Below are 23,418 nucleotides of genomic sequence, written 5' to 3'. Positions count from 1 at the left end.
ATCGATAGTCCCGGTTATATCGATATTTTTTTGGACTCCCTTGAATATCGATATAACGAGACTTTATATATATATATATATATATATATATATATAATTTATTGAGGTTGTAAATGTTTTTCACAAATGTTTTAGCCTCGCTTGGACAGCACATACCCATTATCTGTCTCACAGGCCAATCAGACTCCTTCTTTACCCGCTGTTTGTCGACTTCAGAGGTTACTGCCATGACCAACATCGATTACCAGCACAGCCCCAGTTGGTCACAATGAAGACATGAACCACAGTCTTTGTGAAGTCTATGTCCTTGGATTTGGGAAAAGTTCAACTGGATGTGGGCAAAGTTCTACTGTTAGTGAAAGTTGAAGCAACTTCTCAACTTTGATTCTACCAGATTTTCAAGGCGGACCCTCAAGAGCTCCGTAGGTCTGCTGTTCACATGCGCATCTTCCCCAACCACTGGTGATATCACACCACCCAATGGTGCTCGTTTGATTGGTCCAACCCACCTCTGCACCCAGGAATCCAAACATGTGGCCTTAAAACAAATGAAACAGCCACAAAGTCAATCATTGAAATGCAGCTTCGGTTGTTCTGGTGCCAATGTGGACGCTTTTATGTCAGAATTGCAAATTGTACTTGTCATGTTTTTATATAATAATAATAATAGTACATGTTATTTGTCATTTGTAATACAGTAAAGTCTCGTTATATCGATATTCAAGGGAGTCCGAAAAAATATCGATATAACCGGGACTATCGATATATCCGACCCTGTTTGCATGTAATTTTCTCCGTGCGTGCATAGAAATAGTATCGATATAACCGGGACTATCGATATATCCGATATCGATATATCCGATATCGATATAACGAGACTTTACTGTAATACACATTTGTTGTAAAGTGCTTCTTGCCAGTTTATCCCAGTTTCATGAAAGAATTTTGGGGGTTTAAACAAAGTTCACCCCCCATGTATTGATAACATGATTAAATTGTATGCAGCTTTTCACTATATGCCAGCCAGTCTAGTGCCTATCCTCCATGAATAGCGTGTGTCCACTGCTCATGAGTTTTGACATTACCATAATGCCATAACTTCTCTGCCAAACACCTTCCCTCTTAGAGTTATCTTTTTTTGTTATGATTCTGAGGTGTATAAACAGGTGACAAGCCCCCACCATCACTCCTTTGTCCAAACAGCCACCATAATTCACCCACACACACGCGCACACGCACACACACACACACACACACACACACACGCACGCACGCACGCACGCACACGCACACACACACACACACACACACACACACACACACACACACACACACACACACACACACATATATATATATATATATATATATATATATATATATATATATATATATATATATATATATATATATATATATATATATATATATATATATATATATATATATCCCAGATTCTTCCATCCTCTTGATTGACAAGTTAATTATCATTATTGTTTGAAAAAATATATCAGGCAAGTAAATCCCCAACTACAACAGCAATTTGCTGCAACTACTTACGTTCTCTTTCTAGAATCCAAAAAGATGACGGGATTGCATGTAACTCAAACACAAAATCTGTTTTTAGCAGTAATGTGACATTTTTAACACTGATAGAATAAGCTTGTCCCCACTGAATTCTGATATTCACCTCAATGTACAGTTCTACTGGTACATATACCATTCACCCAGAGAGCATTACACGATGAGTATGATTTATGCTTTCAAACCTGATAGGTGACAGTTTGTCATCGAGACGGGAAATTTTATTTACAGCTCCTCAACATCAGCATTCATTGAGATGTCCTTGTGGCGTATCTATTTGGTGTCACATTGTGAATTTTCTTTACTTTTGCAAAAGCGCATAGCATATTTTCTTTTTCCTAATCGTTTTAAGGTTTCACAAGGAAACAAAGATACGTATGCACAAAATAAATGTTATACACGTAGGTTATACACAAAAAAACTACAAGCAAATAAAAAATATACAAATCCTCAAAGTCCTCATATTTACTACATGGATTGGAGGTCTCAGAATCAAGATAATGCAGAAGGTGGTTGAGAACATCCAAGCCAAAATTCAGTGGAACTTCCCGATCCACCATTTCCATTTTCCGTACCGCTTTTTCCTCATTAGCGTCGCGGGGGGTGCTGGAGCCTATCCCAGCTGCCTTCGGGCACCAGGCGGTGGACACCCTGAATTGGTTGCCAGCCAATCACAGGGCACACAGAGACAAACAACCATCAGCACTCACACCTCAAGACAATTTGGAGTGTTCAATCAGCCGACCATGCATGTTTTTGGAATGTGGGAGGAAACCGGAGAAAACCCATGCAGGCCTGGGGAGAACATGCGAACTCCACACTGGGAGGCCGGACCGTATCTTGAACTCACGACCTCTGCACTGTGAAACCAGTGTGCTAACCACTTGATTACCTGGCCGCCCAACTTCCCGACAACTTCCCTGTATGAAGGGTTGGTCGGGAAACAAACAAACAAAAAAAACTGTCATGTCAGATGTCGCAATCCTGAGAGGCATAAACATCATGAACAAGAAACATATTAATCTGGAGCAATGCCGAAGACTGAAATAATGCTTATATAGTGATGCCATTGGGGATTAGTGCACTGGATGGATGGCTCTAAAGATATAACAGAAATATCCAATATCTCCATGCAGACCAATGCAATATGGGAAGATCCTATGCTGGCCTCTTAGAAAAGAACCAAGCTCGAAGGAGATACACACCCTCACACACGAGGACACACGCACACATTCACACACATGCGAGCGCACACACAGAGAAGATCAGTCAGCGATGAGGCCCTGAATGCATGTGGACTATTCACACAAACAGCCACACACCCAAAACCTCCTCCATTTTGAAAGTTATGTTGGCAGATATCGAGTCTGTGTAAATATTTTATAGAATGTAATTGAACAGAGCTGCACCATCACATTAAAATTAATGTTGTGTTTGTGTATGCTGAATATTTTCACCCAAATGATTGTAATGGAAATGATCATATGCCAGGGCCTGCATACATAAAGAGAGTTTGCTGATTTTTCAGCAGTGTCTCGAATGCGAAGACACATGGGCCGAGACACACATGAGATTTTTTTTCCCCCAGTTTTGTTGCTCAAACTTATTTAAATGCAGATTTTGGGGAAGCTGCAGCAACCACATTTTACCAACATCCAAAGCGTTTACAGTTTCCATTTGTTTTATTTATTCTGTATAATAGTTTAGTGCTCCGGTTTTCAATTTTCTACACAATTAAAAATAATACATGTAAGCATACATGGTGATGTTTGACTGAAAAGCTTTGTTGTCAAACACTTTTTTGTCTCCTCAAGTTTATATCTTCAATTTGGACAGATCCGCACTGAGGTCAAATATATCCATAATTAGACTTATTGTTTATTGAATACTTCTCAAGGACACACCGATATTCCAAAACATCCTGAACAATTAGTTGATTTAGGAAATGGGCGTCCTGTGCCATTTGTTATAATAAGGCTCCGTCTGTTTAGTGTGTTATATTTTCAATGTTATTAATAGATTATGCAACACTTTTTACATTTGCATATTATCTGTGTTGAATGCAGCACTCACTTACTTACATTACTTTGCAAGGGGCCTTGTCAACTCAGTTTTCTTTTTTAGACATGAGGAAATGAAGGAAAGAACACCCGGGCTCATCCCAAATGCACTACACATCATCATGCTAATTGACTCTCCGCAGGGATGGTCCTGAACTTTCCTGCAAGTGGCGTGGCATGTTCAACAATGACAGCCATATGTCAGTTTTCATTGAATTAATATAGAGTACGCCTCATTATATGCCGTGCCAACAGTCTTCTGTCACTCTGGTTAACTGGGGCTGCCTGTCTGGTGCATTGGTGTTGGAACCCCTGGTGGGTCAAGTGTCAAACGTTGTGCCCTGTGCCTTTAGAAAGATGCAGGGCAGAGTGGGCAAATGAGCGATGAGGCCTGCATTCAACAGTTAGGGTCTTGCAAAATTGAGAATGCTAATATCCAAAACAACTATGATCAAATATTATTTGTATGCCCAGAAACAATGTTAAACAATGAACTGATGTGAAATTGTCAAATGTTAATGGCTATACAAACTTGGCTTACGAACTTAATTGGTTCCCTAGACAGAGTGTGTAAGGCGAAACGTGTGTATCCCAAAAATCAATTTCCCATAGGAAACCATATAAATGAGAATAATCCGTTCCCAGGTCCCCATAAACTACCAGTAAGACTTTAGTTTGATGACGAAGTTTCTTGGATAAGAAGCGAAACGTCCGACACCTTCAAAGAAGTACAGATGACGGCTGAAGAAACCTTTTCTTCTTTCTAATTTTCTAAGCCTTAAAACTACACAAAATATACCTTATTTTACGTATAATAAATGTGCTATTTTATTATAATTAAATAAATGAACTGTACTGCACAATAAAGTCATTTTATTTACCTCTGTGATGGTCGTTAATGGCTTGATGGAATGGAGTGTCCGGTTTCCTCAGCATTAAACCCTTGATGAGGAACATAGGCGTCTTTCACCATCTTGAGGAATGATCCCTTGTTGGTGCTTTCTCTGTGATAATTGTATCTAGTTATTCATCAATTGTGATCTGTTTAGCTGGGATGATAGCTTTTTGCATCAAGTGTACAAATGACTTGTGCCGGTTATTTGTGGAGCCTGATTGATGGGATATTTTGACCTTCCAGTCTACACTCTGCTTTTGAATTATCAAAGTTCAAATGAGTCTAAATTTCACTGTTTTCTATCTATTTTCTAACCTTTCTTATGTTTTCTCCTTTATTTTTCACTTTTGTTTTTTTGTTTTAAAACTCTGTCATCTCCCTTCTGTGTGTGTGTGTGTGTGTGTGTGTGTGCGTGTGCGTGTGTGTGTGTTTTCTCTCACTCTCTCTCTCTGTCTGCCTGTCTCTTTAATGTTTAACCCCTCCCCCCACTGCTGGGGTCTTGACCAATCACGTGGCTTTAACCGAAGACGCCATTTTGTTTTTTTTGGAGAACGGCGTCACTCTCTCTCTCTGTCTGTAACCCCATCCTCCACTGCTGCATTTTTGACCAATCACGTGGCTTTAACCGAAGACTGGGGGCGGGGAATAGAGGACAAAATCATTGGCCACTATTTTCTTGTTAGGAGAACAGGCTCGTTCATGAACGACACATCACTCATTGTGGCAGCTCCGTGTGTATCCCGAAAACTAGTTTGTATGCCAAGGTAAAATTTTCATAACTGTAACGTTTGTAAACCGAAAAGTTCGTAAACCAAGGGGTTCGTAAGTCAACGTCCCACTGTACTCCCAAGATTTTTCATCTATCCACCCAGCCATTTTCTAATCTGCTGACCCTGACAGGTGTCGCGGGTGCTCTTTATCCAGGTGTCAATTGCAGGGAACACAAAGATGAATGCCCACCCACACTCACAATATACTAGTGACAATCTAGAGCTGCTTGTCCAAAGTGGCCCGGGGGCCAAATGCAGCCCATGGTTAATTTTTATCTGGCCCGCAGCGTCCGTCATAAAATCAATAACATCTGGCCTGCTTTTAGAATTAATACATTGGGCAGTAGCTTGTTGCCTGTGTGTGCTCCATGCTACCATCTAGAGGCCTAATTAGGAACAGCAAATTAGTATATGAGTAATTCACTGAATGGTGATTTTCTAAATGAGAAAAAAATGGTGACAACCAACAAAAAACAACCATACGACACTACCTCACTTTACATACAGAAATTACATGTATTGTCTGTTGTCAATTGTATGTCTTTTTTTAGCCACGTCATAAGTGCCTTGCATGTCTTGCACGCTGGGTCCGAGAGGACATTAGTTTCATCTGTGCTGTATGTCATGCATATTAGCATATTTGACAATAAAGCTGACTTTGACTTTTGAAAAGAACAATTACTTCTCTTAGATTTGAAAAAGTGAAGTTAAGTAAATATTCAAGTTCAATGTGAATTAAATTTTGATATGTGTGCTTCAAATGAACCAAAACACATGCAACTGAAATAAAAATTAAAAAAACAAATGTGAAACAGAATGGATCGCTAAAATTCATTTAATTTAAGTCTGCCAATGTAGCCCCCGCGACATTTATAACAAACCAAGAGTGTGTTAAAAAATTATATATATATATATATATATATATATATATATATATATATATATATATATATATATATATATATATATATATATATATATATATATATATATACAGTAAAGTCTCGTTATATCGATATCGGTGATATCGATAGTACCGCTTATTACCAGAATCAGAATCAGAATCATCTTTATTGCCAAGTATGTAGAACACACAAGGAATTTGTTTCCGGTAGAACACGCTGCACTAGTATCGTCGTCAAAAAAACTGCTAAGTGGCACTATACAGTTCCATTTTGGCTACTGTTGAAGAGTTCAAAGAGTTAATGGCTTGGGGAAAGAAGCTGTTTAAATGTCTGCTGGATTTGGTGCGCATGGATCGGTAGCGCGTGCCTGAGGGGAGTAGCTGGAAAAGGTGGTGGGCAGGGTGCGGAGGGTCCAGTAGGATTTTCCGCGCCCTTGTTCGGATTCTTGCAGTGTGCAAGTCCTCGAGAGTGGGTAGGGCGGTGCCAATGATTTTTTCCGCCGTCCTAACTGTCCGTTGAAGTCGGATTTTGTCCATTTTTGTGGCGGCCCCGAACCAAACGGTCATTGAAGAACACAGGATGGATTCGATGACAGCCGTGTAGAAATGTTGCAGCACCTCCTGTGGCAGGCCATGCTTCTTTAGCAGCCTCAGGAAGTACATTCTCTGTTGGGCCTTTTTCAGAATAGACAGAATAGAATCACGATACTATTTCTATGAACGCAAGGAGAAAATTACATGCGCGCAGGATCGGATATATCGATAGTCCGGTTATAGCGATATTTTTTCGAGAATATCGATATAACGAGACTTTACTATATATATATATATATATATATATATATATATATATATATATATATATATATCGATATATATAGCTACGCTTATATATTATATATATAGACCATAGTTATATATATATATATAGTTATATAAAGTTTTTACCATTCACAGCGGCAGATATACAAGGAAGAGTCTCAGGTATATAAAAACTGGACGGCACCAGGAATATATATATATATATATATATATATATATATATATATATATATATATATATATATATATATATATATATATATATATATTACCGGCACAGGCCCGGCCAGGCACCAGGCCGGATATGCCCGGCCACACCTACTGGCTAAAGAAACTCACAGCTCTCCACGAGCGCCTAGCAGCACAAATGAAACAGCTGCTGATGGATGGGACTCACCCAGGATGGCTAACCGAAGGGCGAACAATCCTGATCATGAAGGATTCCTCAAAGGGTGCAATTCCTTCCAACTATCGGCCAATAACCTGTCTCTCCACAACATGGAAGCTCATGTCAGGCATCATTGCGGCTAAGATAAGTGGACACATGGATTAATACATGAGCAAAGCACAGAAAGGCATTAGTAGAGATACTAGAGGTGCCAAACATCAGCTGCTGGTTGACAGAACAGTCGCTCAAGACTGCAGGTCCCGACATATCAACCTGTGCACAGCCTGGATTGATTACAAGAAAGCATATGACTCGATGCCACACACATGGATCAATGAATGCTTGGAGTTGTATCAGGTCAACAGGACCCTGAGAGCCTTCGTTGCAAACTCGATGAGGATGTGGAAAACCACACTTGAAGCCAATGGCAAGCCACTAACGCAAGTGTCCATCAAATGTGGCATATACCAAGGTGATGCACTCTCCCCACTGCTGTTCTGCATAGGACTGAACCCCCTCAGCCGGATAATCGCCAAGACAGGCTATGGATACCGCCTCAGAAATGGAGCTACGATCAGTCACCTCCTCTACATGGATGACATCAAGCTGTATGCTAAGAGCGAAAGGGACATAGACTCCCTGATCCACACAACCAGGATTTACAGCAGTGATATCGGAATGTCATTCGGGCTGGAGAAATGTAGTTTGATGGTGACTAAGAGGGGCAAGGTAGTCCACACTGAAGGGGTCTCACTCACTGAAGGAACAATAGCAGACATTGAAAACAGCTACAAGTACCTCGGTATACCACAGGCCAATGGCAACCTCGAATTAGCAACAAGGAAAGCGGCTACGACCAAATACCTCCAGCGGGTGAGGCAAGTCCTCAGAAGCCAGCTCAATGGCAAGAACAAGACCCGGGCAATAAACAGCTATGCCCTGCCAGTGATCAGATACCCTGCAGGAATAATAAGGTGGCCAAAGGAAGAGATTCAGACCACGGATGTTAAGACCCGAAAACTCCTCACCATGCACGGAGGGTTCCATCCCAAGTCCAGCACCCTGAGACTGTACACAAGCCGGAAGGAAGGAGGCCGGGGACTAGTGAGTGTGAGAGCCACTGTCCAGGATGAAACAGCCAAGCTCCATGAATACATCAAAGAGAAGGCTCCAACGGATGATGTACTCAGAGAATGTCTCAGTCAATGGGGAACAGAGGATGAGGTGCTGGAAGAGGGACAATCATGGGAGGAAAAGCCCCTACACGGGATATACCACCGAACCATAGCAGAAGTGGCTGATCTCAAGAAGTCCTATCAGTGGCTAGAGAGGGCTGGCCTAAAGGACAGCACAGAGGCACTCATCCTGGCTGCCCAAGAGCAGGCCCTGAACACCAGAGCCATAGAGGCAGGGATATACCACACCAGACAAGACCCAAGGTGTAGGTTGTGCAAAGAGGCACCTGAGACAATCCAATACGTAACTGCAGGGTGTAAGATGCTGGCAGGGAAAGCCTACATGGAGCGCCATAACCAGGTGGCTGGCATAGTCTACCGAAACATCTGTGCGGAGTATGGACTGGAAACCCCAAGGTCAAAATGGGAAACACCTCCCAAGGTGGTGGAGAATGACCGAGCAAAAATCCTGTGGGACTTCCAGATACAGACTGACAAGATGGTAATGGCCAACCAACCAGATATCGTGGTCATAGATAAAGGGGAAAGGAAAGCCGTTGTCGTGGATGTAGCGGTCCCGAGTGATGGGAACATCAGAAAGAAGGAACATGAGAAAATCGAGAAATACCAAGGGCTCAGAGAGGAGCTGGAGAGAGCCTGGAAGGTAAAGGTGACAGTCGTGCCTGTGGTGGTCGGAGCACTTGGGGCAGTGACCCCCAAACTCGACGAGTGGTTGCAACAGATCCCGGGAACAACATCGGATATCTCGGTCCAGAAAAGCGCAGTGCTGGGAACAGCACGGATACTGCGCAGAACCCTCAAGCTTCCTGGCCTCTGGTAGAGGACCCGAGCTGAAATGGGGACAGACACCACCCATGGTGGGTGAGACGAGGATTTTTTTTTATATATATATATATATATATATAGAGAGAGAGAGAGAGAGAGAGAGAGAGAGAGAGAGAGAGATATTTAAAAATATATATATATAACAAAGCTAGGACTACTTGCTACAAAACGAAAACAAATAAGAGACATGTTCAAACTTAACCTCGCCTAAATCAGAACACATATCTACGCTTATGTCATGCTATTAACCTTAGAGGCCAGCCATGGGACACTGAAGTTTTGGAAGACCATAGTTAGCGTTATGTAACACAAACTCGCTTCCTCTTTTTTTTTTGTGATCGAGTTTTCATAAAGTTTTTAACACAATAACATTCAAACCATTCCAGGAAATATGCATTTACTCAGACTGTCCGTTGAGCTGGAAGCAATTTCCATGCTCATTCTGAGCATGGAAATTGCTAGAATCGGACTGAGAAAGAAACACTTCCTTGTTTCCCTAGACTTAAGTCTTTCCTACTTCCAGCGACTTGTCAATTTTTCGTACTTTTCACCTGCATCGTTTCAGATATGTGTCCCTTTTTCTGTTACGTACCTTTCCTTTTCATTTGGATGACATCATCTACACTGGGCATAAATGTAAATGAACGATATTAAAAGCTTTTCCAATTCCAGACACTGCAATCGAGAGTTACTTGTATGTGACCGTTTTGGATCCAACAATAGAAAATAGGGACCAGTGATTAGGGCAGTCAACCGCACAGTGCAAAGGGACTGGGTTCAATTGCAGCTCGGGCCTCCGTGTGCAGTTTGCTTGTTCGCCTCGCATCTGCGGGGTTTTTCTCCAGGTACTCCGGTTTCCTCCCACACCCCAAAAACATGCATGACAGGCCGATTGAATACTCTAAATATTCCCTATGCGTGAGTGTGAATGGCTGTTCGTCTATGTGGAACTTGTGATTGGCTAGCAACCGGTTCAGGATGTCCCCTGCCTACTGTTGAAAGACAGCTGGGATAGGCTCTAGCCACAACCCTGTGAGGATAAAGCAGATCGGTAAATGTCTAGATGGATGAAGGTTGTGGAAAGCGCTCTAAGAGTAGAGACAACCAGATCCCCTCATCAGGATTGTTCAGACTTTGTACAATTTATGCCAGATTTTGGTCAGCTTTGCTGGCAGTAAATCCGATTTGTTTTCAGTGAGTATTTGAGTCTTCCAAGGCCACCTTATTGTTCATAACTGTTGCGACACAATGTTATTCATGGTTCCCCCTGGATGAAGTGGCTATGCACAGGGGAGTTCGGGCTTCCCTGCTTAAGGTGCTGTCTTCTGAGACCCAAAAGAGGACAAGAAGAAGAGGATGAATGAATGGATCGATAAATTGTCGTCCTGATAATTTTAATCCACATGTTGACTTTACATCAAGTGACCACCAGAAAACATTTGGAGAAAAATAGTTTGCTCACTATTCTCTTCTGTAAACAGCAGTCCCATTCAGTCTGTGAAACAAACAAAGGTCAACGTTAAACTTTGCCTTGTCCTAAGATCCACACACTACCAAATACCCAGCATGAAATTATTTATTGCACTCATTCAAACCAGCTCTGCCAGTGCCAGAGACATGAAAGGTAGAACATCCTGCAATCTCATGCCTAATTTTGAGTCTTAAGCCTTTCAGAAACATGTCCTTGTAATTCTCCTTGGATAGGTTTCCTCTGCTCTCTCATACTGCACCATAAGTAAATGACGTGTGTCCACGAAAAAAAGCGTTATATGCCTCAGTTCTTATCTGTGACAGCACCTGGAAGTTAATCTGAATCATACTGTTCATACATTATATAAATCCATGAACTATTTTCTCTGCATGTTTCCACATACACCATGGGGATAATTTGAAATGAACCACACCTTTTCTTATCTCAATCATGTGACTCATGCTCCAGGTAAAGAAATACTGTATAATGTAAAAAAAGTAAAATGAAATAAACTATGGCAGTAATACTAATAATACTAATACTACTACTACTACTACTACTACTACTAATAATAATAATAATAATAATAATAATAATTGTGCTCAATGCATGAGACATACAAACAAAACAATCAATCACTATGTATGAGTTCTTAGCCACGCGTCAAACTCGTGTGCCACGATTCTGCGTGTGTCAGATGTTTTCACAACTGATTCAAATGATCCATGTTGTTATTTGGCTCCGACAGAGCATGATGATTAACTAATCATTTGGAATGATGTCGACAACGTTGACCACAAATATCGGTTCAACAAAATGTTGTGCCTTGAAACTGTTTTAAAAAATATATATTTTGCAACACTCAGAATCAATGTTTGGACAGTTTGGTGTTTCTGCCCAAGCATTTGTAACTCCAGATCAATGTTCCTCCTAAGATACATGTGAGCAATTGCGCACTCATGCTCTCAGCCCACATAGTGACACACATACACTACATGTTTACACTCAGTTTAATCTAGAAACAGGACAACACATCCTTCCATGTTCACTTACAAATTCAGTAATATAATATATTATCCTTTCAACAAAGCAGAGGTGGCTATTTATCCCAATCTTGCACTTTAATGATTACATGTTGTTATGAATAGTCATGTTTGAAAATTACGGTCATGCACATCTGTGAGGGGCACGGCTTTGGCCAGTGATTCACAAGGGAGGAAAGTATTAGTGAGATAAGGCTATTCATAATCTAAATGGCTATTTAAAACTGTGAGCTTCCTCTTTAAATGCACACCTTTATACAAAATTTACACTTCATTTTGAAGTAACTGATGAGTCATCAGAGATTACCATGGCCTCTCCAAAACTCTTCCCTCCAGACTGTATGTTGTCATAGAAACAGTGTCAGGAACTTTTTTTGTATGTATTTCATTTAGAGATGAACTGAAGAACCTCTGCAATGATACCATTTCTGAATATTGTCGAGTCCAAGGAACGTGGCTGGTTGAAATAACTTGAAAGGTCAGGTACCTTTCAAGTTGGTTAGATATCATGGAGCTCTTTAAAATCTGCAATAAATTCCGTTGGAGCTTGTCAAGGTCACAATGACCCTATCTGTTACATTTGTATAGAAGACAGGTTTCTCTAAGAAAAAAAAAGACAAATGATTTGTTTTCAATCTGAAAGTCCTGCATTTTCTCTATAAAGAGAATAATAGTAATACTTATAATTCATTATTATTTATCTATAATAATGATAATAATACTATATATATTGAGTATATAGTAATACCTTTAATTAATTATTATCTATATAGAAAAAATGCAGGTCTTTCAGACTGAAAATGTCGACAATAGATGAAAAGGTTTCTTCAGCCGTCATCTGTACTTCTTTGAAGGTGTCAGACGTTTCACTTCAGAAACTTCGTCAGCAAACTAAAGTCTTACTGGTAGTTTAGGCCCTATATATATCCCTACTGTCCAGACATGGCGGTGCCGGACTCTGCTATGATGGGTCCCTGCTCTCAGCTTGATGCAAAAAGCTATCAACCCAGCTAAACAGATCACAATTGATAACTAGATACAATTATCACAGAGAAAGCACCAACAAGGAATCATTCCTCAAGATGGTGAAAGAAGCCTATGTTCCTCATCAAGTGTTTAATGCTACGGAAACCGGACACTCCATTCCATCAAGCCATGAACGACCATCACAAAGGGAAATAAAATGACTTTATTGTGCAGTACAGTTTATTTATTTCATCATAATAGTATAGCACATTTATTATGCATAAAATAAGGTTTATTTTGTGTAGTTTTAAGGCTTAGGCTCGCAGACCCACATAGTCAATTAAATGTTGCGTGATATATTTAATCTTCTTTAATTTTTGTAAGACGATTGATTTATTAAACAGACATATATAGATAATAATTGCTGATTTAAATAATTATTTGTGACAGCATGAATGGGATCTTTGTAAAATGTCTCAAGGTGTTTATTTTCTAAATGTATTATTTCTAAAAAGTATCCTGCCGTCTGGCATGGGCGTGATAAAGCCTGCTTGGAGGTAGGATACAATTTACAACGTTGTATCAAAAACATCAGCTTTACATTTCATACCATTTTAGGGCGTTAAGACAAAAACGTGTAAAAAATAAATAATATTTTGTGTCCTTGCCTTTTTAAAATTGGCACATCCTTTGGCCGTGGGATGTAAATGTTTAATACGTTTTTGTTCCACCTTCTTGTCCAAGCCCTTGATTGGTTTCTTTTTTGTTCTACTACTTCTGTCTCTTTCTACTGTGAGAGCATTATATGTAGCAGTCGGCATTCAGAACTGCCACACGCTCTATATTCACTGCTTTAATAACCAAACATCTACTTTCTAATCTTCAACCATAACCACCTCAATTTTGGTCAGCAATTCATACACCTCCTCCTCCTGTTCTTATCCCCTGCCAATGAATGCTTTGCCCCTTCCAAATTGATGTAATCCTACACACACCTCGGTTACCAACCCAAGAGCAACAGAAATGTATTAAAACAATTACATGCATAATACCTAGTATTACAAATAAGTATTCGAGCCGAAACCGGGAAAAATATTCCGAGAATGAAAAGACAAGAGTGAAATGAATTGTATTTCATACGCTTCCTTTTCATACATGTTGAAATGTACACGTCTTTATTTGATATCACATTTTGTTCATGTGATTCTTTACATGACTGGAATGAATTAGATAGGAAAAACATAGTTGATAAAAATGAGTCAAATTAGAAGCAGTAGATTGTGTTCTGTATTTCTAAATGATTACACTGTATGGCATGTTTGCAGAAAAACGTCTTTGGGATTAGCAAGAGCGTATTTCACATATCAGATGATGATGTTGCCATGCATCTCCTGTAAATGTTTTTTCTTGTCATCAGTGGCTGATTGTCTCAGGCAACTGTGTTTACATTTGTGGAGGGAATCGAAATCCTCAATGATTCTTGCCCTCATGTTTCATATTAGTAATGGAGAACATGACTACTTTTAGAGTCCGAAACCATGGGGGACCTTAAACTGGCTGAAAACCAGGCTGGATTCCCCTCTTCTTTGTGAAATGATAGAGTACTAAGGGTAAATAGGGGGAAATAATCCATATCGAGAGTACCTTACATGTGAATGCCTGGATGTTGGCAGCAGCATATTGCTGATATGATGTGAAATTGAACAATGGAAGAGGGGGTTTAGAGGGGGGAAGCAACTCTCCACAGTCAATGTCACTTTTTCTAAAAGTGGTGTCAGTGAAAAAATAAATTTTGCTCAGGCTCTGATATTGCGGTCGGACACAGAGTGAACACGACAACCTAAATGTATGCCATTATTTATTTATTTTATTTCATTGCAGAAGAAGCATCCACTCAACTTTCAAAGTCCAGTGTCCCCCCAAAAAAGGCACTCACATTAAAATGTCAAATTTCACACGAGCCCAAAGGCCAATACATATACATCAAGAATATAAAATATATCCATTATTATTTTATTTATTTATGCTGTAATTCAACATCCATTTCCTTTACCCTCCAGTTGTCAAAAGACATTCTCTATTTTGAAATCATTTTTTTTTTAATTCAGTAAGGGTTTTGCTGTTGTTTGTTTTTTAAAGGTCTTTTACGTCTCACATTTTACTAATGGACTGTGTCAATGGAATGAGTGGAAAATACACTGTGTAATTGTTGTAAATCAATTTGTTCAAATTGGGCAAGTGTAGTTGGTATAATATATTGAATTAATTGGTATTTTACACAGCATTTGGACTTTTAAAATGAAACATTCATTTTCCTCATACACCCCCGATCCACACCACTCAGACTCTTCACTTCCGTTGTGTTTGTCTTCCATCTGTGGCAACCTACACCGCTCTGACACATTTTAGTCGCTCACAACCCAGATGCACACTGCCACTCGTCCATGTCTACCAGTTATTATCTGTTCTTTCACACCCACTATCCCCAGACTCACACTCCGGTCACTTCACCACTCTTGTTCTACTGTGTAACACTTGTTTGCACTTTTCACATTATGCGTGGGTGGAATTAAATATTTTGTGTACCAGCTTTGAATGTAATTTCTAAACACTACCTCAGAAGTGAATTGAAATTGCCTGCACTTAAAGACGAGTCTTCAAACTCATTTACGAACTGCAGTTCATGAATGTGGTCACAACGGCTTTGTAGAGAGAATAGCAACACAAGATGTTCATTGTTTTCTCGAGAAATTGTCCAGCATGTTAACCAGATCTATAATCTTTCACAGGTGGCAAATAAACATTTATGTGAGAAAAGGGAAAAAGAAAACTTTTTTTCTGAATCTTATTCCTTCAACTAGGTGTATACCATAAATAACAGTGAAGTAAAATGTTTACCAATATTACAGTGCTTCAAATTCTAGGTTACAATAGTTGTAATCCTGTCATTTCTATATTATACATTTCCGTCATTCAATTTCACTATGAAGCCCATTACCAAATCCATAACATATTATACCCACACAACCGTCCCCCATTTTTCTAGAATCAAGACTGACCTTTCCATTCAACAATTGCAACTTGTAACCAGAGCTTTTTCGCTATATCTTTTATAATTCTCAATATTCTCATTCAGTTTTTGTTGTGTACAATTCACCGAGGGCACAGGCAAAGGATAATCTGGAGTGCCGAGGGAGGTACTTCAAAATGGTATGTGTAACCCACAATAGTGTCGCATGCCTCCGTGACAGGCTGTTGCTCATCATGGCGTTTGAGCGTATGTACGTGTGAGCATGAGGGAACAGATCTAATGAATGCTCATTCTACATTGTTACTTATTCTCCCGTTTTATCCCAATTTTCTTTTTCTTTTTTGTATTTATTTTATAGTTCATTGTCATATTTTACACATATTTTTTAATCTGGGTTTGTTTCCGTTCTATTGTGTGTGTATTTACTGTATATCGCTCTGCTTCTCTTTTGCTTATGAGTTGTGCTGTAATGATGTTATTGACTAAAGCAGGGGTGTCAAAGTCATTTTTTGCCGCGGGCCACATTGTAGTTATGGTTTCCTCTCGAGGGCCGTTATGAATCTGGGGAACCCATTAGAATGTTTAAATCCCTTCAAATATTACATATAGAGCACACAGCAAATTAATGAATAACTCGTTTTCAAATCTGAAGTCAAGAATAATGACTTTTATTGTGGTTGGCATCCAAAAATATGAAATTTTGGCTCAGATTTTAGCAATCATCATGGAATTTAACAAGTTTGATTTGCTTTCACGGGCCGAAAAAAATGATGTGGCGGGCCGGATTTGGCCCGCGGGCCTTGACTTTCACACCTGTGGACTAAAGCATTTCAAACTTTGTGACGGGGTTGTGAAAATTATGTCGTAAAATTTTAACATTTTGGTGGCCTGAGTAAATATCTCCTGAGTAAAGTGGAATAAACTAAGAGATGCGTGTAGGTTTGGCTGCCATTGGAAACTGATGGTACCATCATAGACCTCCCATATGGCGGTCATCTCAAAATTCCCATAAATAGCAAAACTCAAAAGCGATAATGCGACTCAAAACCCTAATGCGATTGGAAATCTCAATCCAAGATTGTCTTGATGATGTCATATTCACTTAATTAGTTAAGTGTATATGAGCCAAGTTGAACCCATATGTCAGTCAGAAATGTAAAATCTTCACAAACATTACCAGCATATGTTTCCAGTTTCTGTACCATCGAAGGCTTGCGATCGTTCATTTTTTGTGGCAGCTTTGATCAGATGTACGGCAGTTTCAGACTTGAGCTTCAATTTGACACACTAATGCCATCCAAGTGTGTGTCATGATTTTTGTGATGTTCACATGACGTTATGTTTACAATGACTCCGCTTGTGTTTAAAGTGTAACAATTCAGAACATGACTGCATTATGACAATTATGACTGCATCACTCACACAGAACTGGTGCCAGCACAAATCAACAGTCTGCTGAATTTTGCAAAGCTATGCAAATATATACACACACACATACGCACACGCACATCTATATATACAGTGAGACCTCAATTTACGAACGCCTTAAAATACGAACTTTTCATCATACGAACGTCAAATTTATGAAAATTAAGCCTTATAATACGTACTATTTTCATAATACACACCCACCACGGCCGGTCCATCAAGCACACTACCTTCGGATCTGGCGAAAGTGATCTTCGGCAGAAGCACGACCGAACAGCGCGGCGCTACTTTCCATACCCCTTCTCATTTAATGCACACGTCGATCGCCTACTTGGAGCTTTTTGCTGATGATTTTACTATTATGGGACTGGAAAATAAACACCACAGGCTCGTGTTCAGCCTCAGTTCAAATGTGGTGCATTACTATGAATAAATTGAAGAAACTACCAGCCGTACACGTCTACTCTGCTCTATTTATTTGTCATCCAAGACTTGGGGTGCGTTCAGGTTCGAGAATAGCGCACGACTTCTTAAGACTCTAGGCTGTTTGGAAAGCATTGTCTAACTGAATGAGCAGTGACAAACACTTCCCAACGTTTATGTGTTGCTACACTTGAACGCACCCCTATGTCAAGTTGCGATAGAAGTGATTGTGATTGGCTAAACGGTAGAGTCATGTGTCATGGTAAGCCAATCAGAGCTAGTGTTTCCACACACACCGGAACAGCGTGTCAATAGTCACGCTAAATTGTCACGTGCGAGTTGACAGCTCGGGCGTGGCCTACGTTCGCGACACTTCATTTTATTGTCGTTCTGCAATTTCATTTGAACGAGTCACTGTCACCTCACCAGTGACATGATTATGCTGAAAGTGCATTACTACGTCTTGTGCTCCAAATGTTTGCTTGTGCTCCAAGTGTTTGCTTTGCACGAGGTGATTGTTAGACACAAGTGTGCCATTTTATTCGCCCCGCCCGCCTTCTTTTGTCGCGTTTTATTCCGCGTCCGTGGAATCATCGGACTCGAGCCTTTTGTTGTCATAAAATCTCTGCCAGAGGACAAGCATAACAGTTCCATTCAGAAAAGGCTATAAGAATCATCAACATGAATGATAATGTGATGCCTCAGTTTCGTAAGACCTTACAAGTCAGAAAGCAACAGGTGTCAATTAAGAGCCATCAATGACCATCACAAATGTAAATAAAGTGACTTTATTATACAGTGCAGTGCATTTCTTTCAGTACAATACAATAGCATGTTTATTATACATAGGATAAGGTAGGTTGTGTGTAGTTTTAAGGCTTATTTAGTTGAAAAGTATATTTTATGGAAACCCGGGAACACATTATTCCCATTTTAATGGTTTCCTATGGGAATTTTTTTTTGAGATACACACTTTTCGCCTTACACACTCTGTTTGGGAACCAATTAAGTTTGTAAGTTGAGGTCTCACTGTATTAGTTAAGTCTCGTTATATCGATATTTACGATACTATTTCTATGAACGCAAGGAGAAAATTTACATGCCGCAGGATCGGATATATCGATAGTCCGGTTATATCGTTATTTTTTCCGACTCCCAAGAATATCGATATAACGAGACTTTACTGTATATATATATACAGTAAAGTCTCGTTATATCGATATCGGATATATCGATAGTCCCGGTTATATCGCTACTATTTCTATGCACGCACGGAGAAAATTACATGCAAAGAGGGTCGGATATATCGATAGTCCCGGTTATATCGATATTTTTTCGGACTCCCTTGAATATCGATATAACGAGACTTTACTGTATATATATATATATATATATATATATATATATATATATATATATATATATATATATATATATATATATATATATATATATATATGCAAATACACACACACATTTGCACCTACAGACCTGGTTGAGAATTCACTGTTAAGTAATATCATCGCTTGGGGAGCAGATTAAGATGATCTGCTACTGTGATACCATCAAAGCCACCATTACATGTCAATAAGGCACGACACATTTCAGGGATCTTCTCATCACTGAACCCACAAACTGCCAAATCTGCTATCATCATATTGGAGACAGAGCAATAGCAGAGAAGATACAATACAATAAATATTGATTTATATAGCCCTTTAACAACTGTTGAAGCTGCAACACAACGCATGACATACACAGCTATCATATACAAGAAATAAAGCAGTCACAAAATTACTAGAAAGCACCAGGGAGTGAAACCAAGATCAAGTCTGAATCATGATGTGTCGAAAGCCAAATAATACAAGTGAGTTTTGAGACAGGTTTTAAAGTTGGGCAATGAGGGGGCTTGCCGAATGTTCAGTGGCAGGTCATTCCAGAGAGTGGGACCTCCGTTTGGATTTTGGCACATCTAATAATGTCTGCTCGGAGGACCTGAGGTGCCGGGATGGTGTGGAGGGATGGATGAGAATCATTTCATTTTCTCAAAGATTAATTCATTTAAATGCGTCCAATTTGCACCAGAAGAAATCGAGCAAATTTTACATATACAAATAACAAATATGTGATTTGCCTTTGTCTGATGTGATGAAACGAGATTGACTTGTGGCAACGTGTGTGCTGTTATTGATTAAAATGCAAACACAACCCACGAGCTATGTTTTGTTGATAATGCAAACGAAACAACAGCGATGGTTTCATGAATGTGTTCTGAGAGAGATGTTTTTCCGAAAAAAAAGTACCAGATAAGAAGTAGCAATGAATGCAACCCATTGACCCCATGTTATTCAACCCCCTCAGCTTTTGCCGATCGATTGTGCACCAGACTCTCACTCCTTTAATGGCTACTCACCTCCCGTTGAGGTTGGACAAGGCTCAAACAGGCCTGCAAGGTTGTTTAGCCAGCCTTTCCCGCCAGCAGCTGTTTGGCCGTGATGCTTCCCACTGTGGAGATTCAAACAATCACAGTGAGGCACAGTGCGGGGAAAGAATAATGAATGAATATGCATGAATAAATTGGTAAAATCAACACATGTATTTTTGAAAGCGAGGGCAGTCATGATATGAGAACAAGTGAAATTGTAATTGTGGTTCTGTGATCTCATATGCTCTGTATTGTATCTGAATCATCACGTGAGAACATACAACTGCTCTTTGCCACCAAACGCATTTCAACATTGATGTACATTGTATGGTGTCCCTATGTAAGTACTTGGATGTACATTTGTGACTCTGCCTTTCAAGCAATAGTAGGTTCTTTCTTAACACACTGAATCATTTTGCGTTATATCCTACCCAACATGCAATAATGCCCTTGAATCAAGTTAACAAACACATATAGGGATACAAATCGAATAGTTTTTAAAATGAATGATTCCAATGAATTATTAGGAGTGAATCAATTCAGAATAAAATGTATGATGTCATTTGCTAATTTAAATCTACAACCCAGAGATGCTGTGTAAGATCATCAAACATATTTTAACATATATTTTGTTAGTGGATAAAGCAAAAGTAATCCCCTAATCCCAAACCTCATTATTATTATTATTTTTAAATGAGGAGACAAACACAAGGATTAAATTTTGTCAATATTTCCTCCCTAGGAAGAACCAAATGTGAGTTTCAAAAAGTCTGTGTGTGCGTGTGGGGTGGAGCAGGAACATCTGGGTTCTATTGGAAACTGAGGATATTCCCAGCTGCTCTGTGGACCGAACACCGTGCCAAAGAGAAGACCATGGAAATGGCTTTGCTGCTCTTAGGGTCAGAACTGGGTGTACTCTGTCTACCTCAAACTGCCTTTGTTTCTCTGTGACTCCTGAGAAAAGACGTACAATTGTGATGCATGATGTCTACTCCAGGGTGCTTGTTACTCATTTACTTCCCACAGAACCAAATAACATGACCTCCAAACAGTGACGTGCGGTGAGGGGCATGGCTGGTGATGCACTGACGTCATCACAGTCAGATTTACAAACATATCAACTCTACAGAGTAGCTTATTCACCATTTGATTGGCAAAAGTTAATGTGTTTTGTTTAAAATGTCATGTCAGCATTCTTTATATATATAAACTGTAGCATAGAAAAAAGAATTAAAAAAAACGTTATTATTGTGTTACCTTTACTTATAAATGAAGTTAATGTGCCGCTCCTTCTGAAGAAAGGCATCGATAACTTCTTTGTGGAAGCCTTCCTTATCTTTCTTCAGTTTTTAGTCTCTCTGTCTCTTTAGTCTCTGTCTCAGGGGGCAGAGAAACAAGACAGGAAAAGCAGAAAATGCGGTTTCTTGCTGGAGATCCACGGAGCCAGCCTTTTCGCGTGTAACAGTCCCTCCGTCTTCTGTCCCGTTGTCTGAAGCAAACCTTTTAGCTCCGGTGTTGGTCTTCCTTTAATTATTATCTCCTGCTTCAATTGAAAGTCCAGTCTAGAAAATTCTTTCAATTTAAATATGTAATCCTCCATTCTGAAAATAAGGCCAAGCAACACGAAAAAATGACTGGACGGTTTGCTTAACTTGCAAACTGTTTACTGTAGCTTGCTGTCAATAATTCTATTATTCTGCAGCCGAGGAGTCGCAAGAAGAATCTCGGGAATCACCAGCGCCCCCTGTCATGAGGTGGGAGAACTGTGTGCCTCACCTATGAACACAGTTTTGATAAAATAAAGTAAAATAAAATAAACACTGTAGTACAGTGTTTATAATGTACAGTGACTCTACATTATATACCACCAGCTAAACTGTAAAAAATTAGTTCATATCCTAACTGTGTTTGAACACTTTAATAGCGATATGCACAGAGACAGCAATGCGGTCTCACTGCATAGTCATTGCGCAATCCATGGTGAGGCTCAGCCGACTGCTGCCTCACCACTCGTCTCTACTTAGTATTTGAACGGTACATGTGAAAATTCATCGATTTTGAAAAAAAAATCCAAAAAGTTAAATGGAAAGGAACTTTAAAGTACAAATCACTAAATAAATAAAACAAACAAATCGAAACAAGTAAAAGTGAAGATTAATCTGTGGATGATATAAAATCAATGAGAACAATTGCAGACATTGGCCATAGCCAGTACAACCATGAGTACTGTACTGTGTACAGTACAACAGCAGGTGACGAAACACACTGCAAAACAATTGAGGAGAACGTCAAATTCTCGACTTAAACACAAGAGAATATACATTTCACTTGCTAAAAAGGGAGCTGAAGGAAGAAACCCTGTAAAACAAACAACGTAAAGGCTGCATTGAAATCCAAAGCACTTGAAGCTAAATATGACATCTTATTCACTTTAATGTGCTCTGTAAGATTGTGAAAATTTAAGTGTGGATTTGGTCAGCAGGTCTCTTGACATAATTGACATTTTCTTGATGAGAAGAGCTGGTGAGTTATGCCCTGAGTGGCCAATTGTGTCTGGCTGCATCTTAGAATCCTTGAACAAATGAATGATGGTATGTCTATATATTTCGGTTTTCTGATAACAAGTATCTGGCCTGTTGGGAGCAGCTCTATTGAACATACTGCCGGGCTTTATGTGCGGTGTGGGACCAGCGTTGAAAAATCTGACTCAAATGTCGAGTGAAGTCAATCTTCAGACTGTTAAAATCGGTCAAAAAGCAGGTGAATGGTCTTGAAGAATTGATCACCAATTGATCTAATTGCTGACCTCTTAGCGGCACAAGCAGGGACTCCATGTTGACTGAAATTGTTGTTGGTCTGTTCCCAAAACCATTGTTATATGCTGCTGGATGCGTCGACTCTACTTCCGTCATTCTCCGATGCTCTGTGTTGCTATTCACGCAACAAAGGGTGTCTCCATGGCAAGTTTGGCACGCAGGCTCGGAAAATCCACAGTCTTTACGCTTCCACAAAGCACCACTCCACACAATGCATACCCCATCCCTGGCACATCATTGCCTCTTTTCTTCTTCCTCCTCATGCTGACTAAGGTACACTGAGGATGCCTGTGTGTCATGTTCCCAGCTGACCACGTCAACACCCCTTCCTGCCCCCCCTCTATATGTGCATGTCTCTTTGTCATTGTTAT

The 23,418-nt window shown here is 39.7% G+C and overlaps 1 long non-coding RNA gene across 1 annotated transcript in view; it reads right to left on the bottom strand.

Annotated features, from left to right (window-relative positions):
* The window catches only part of LOC148895843 (uncharacterized), a 218,200-nt gene that overhangs the window by 147,766 nt on the left and 47,016 nt on the right, over positions 1-23,418 (bottom strand). The window contains exon 3 of the long non-coding RNA XR_016115627.1: positions 20,220-20,311. This is a non-coding gene — a long non-coding RNA (uncharacterized LOC148895843). The remainder of the gene's footprint in view (positions 1-20,219; positions 20,312-23,418) is intronic.

The sequence above is a fragment of the Hippocampus bargibanti genome, linkage group LG07, assembly GCF_051943395.1.
Source record: "Hippocampus bargibanti isolate YZ-2025 linkage group LG07, ASM5194339v1, whole genome shotgun sequence".
Lineage (NCBI taxonomy): Eukaryota > Metazoa > Chordata > Actinopteri > Syngnathiformes > Syngnathidae > Hippocampus > Hippocampus bargibanti.
The sequence above is the reverse complement of the archived record's forward strand: the minus strand, read 5'-3'. Positions and strand labels throughout refer to the sequence as shown.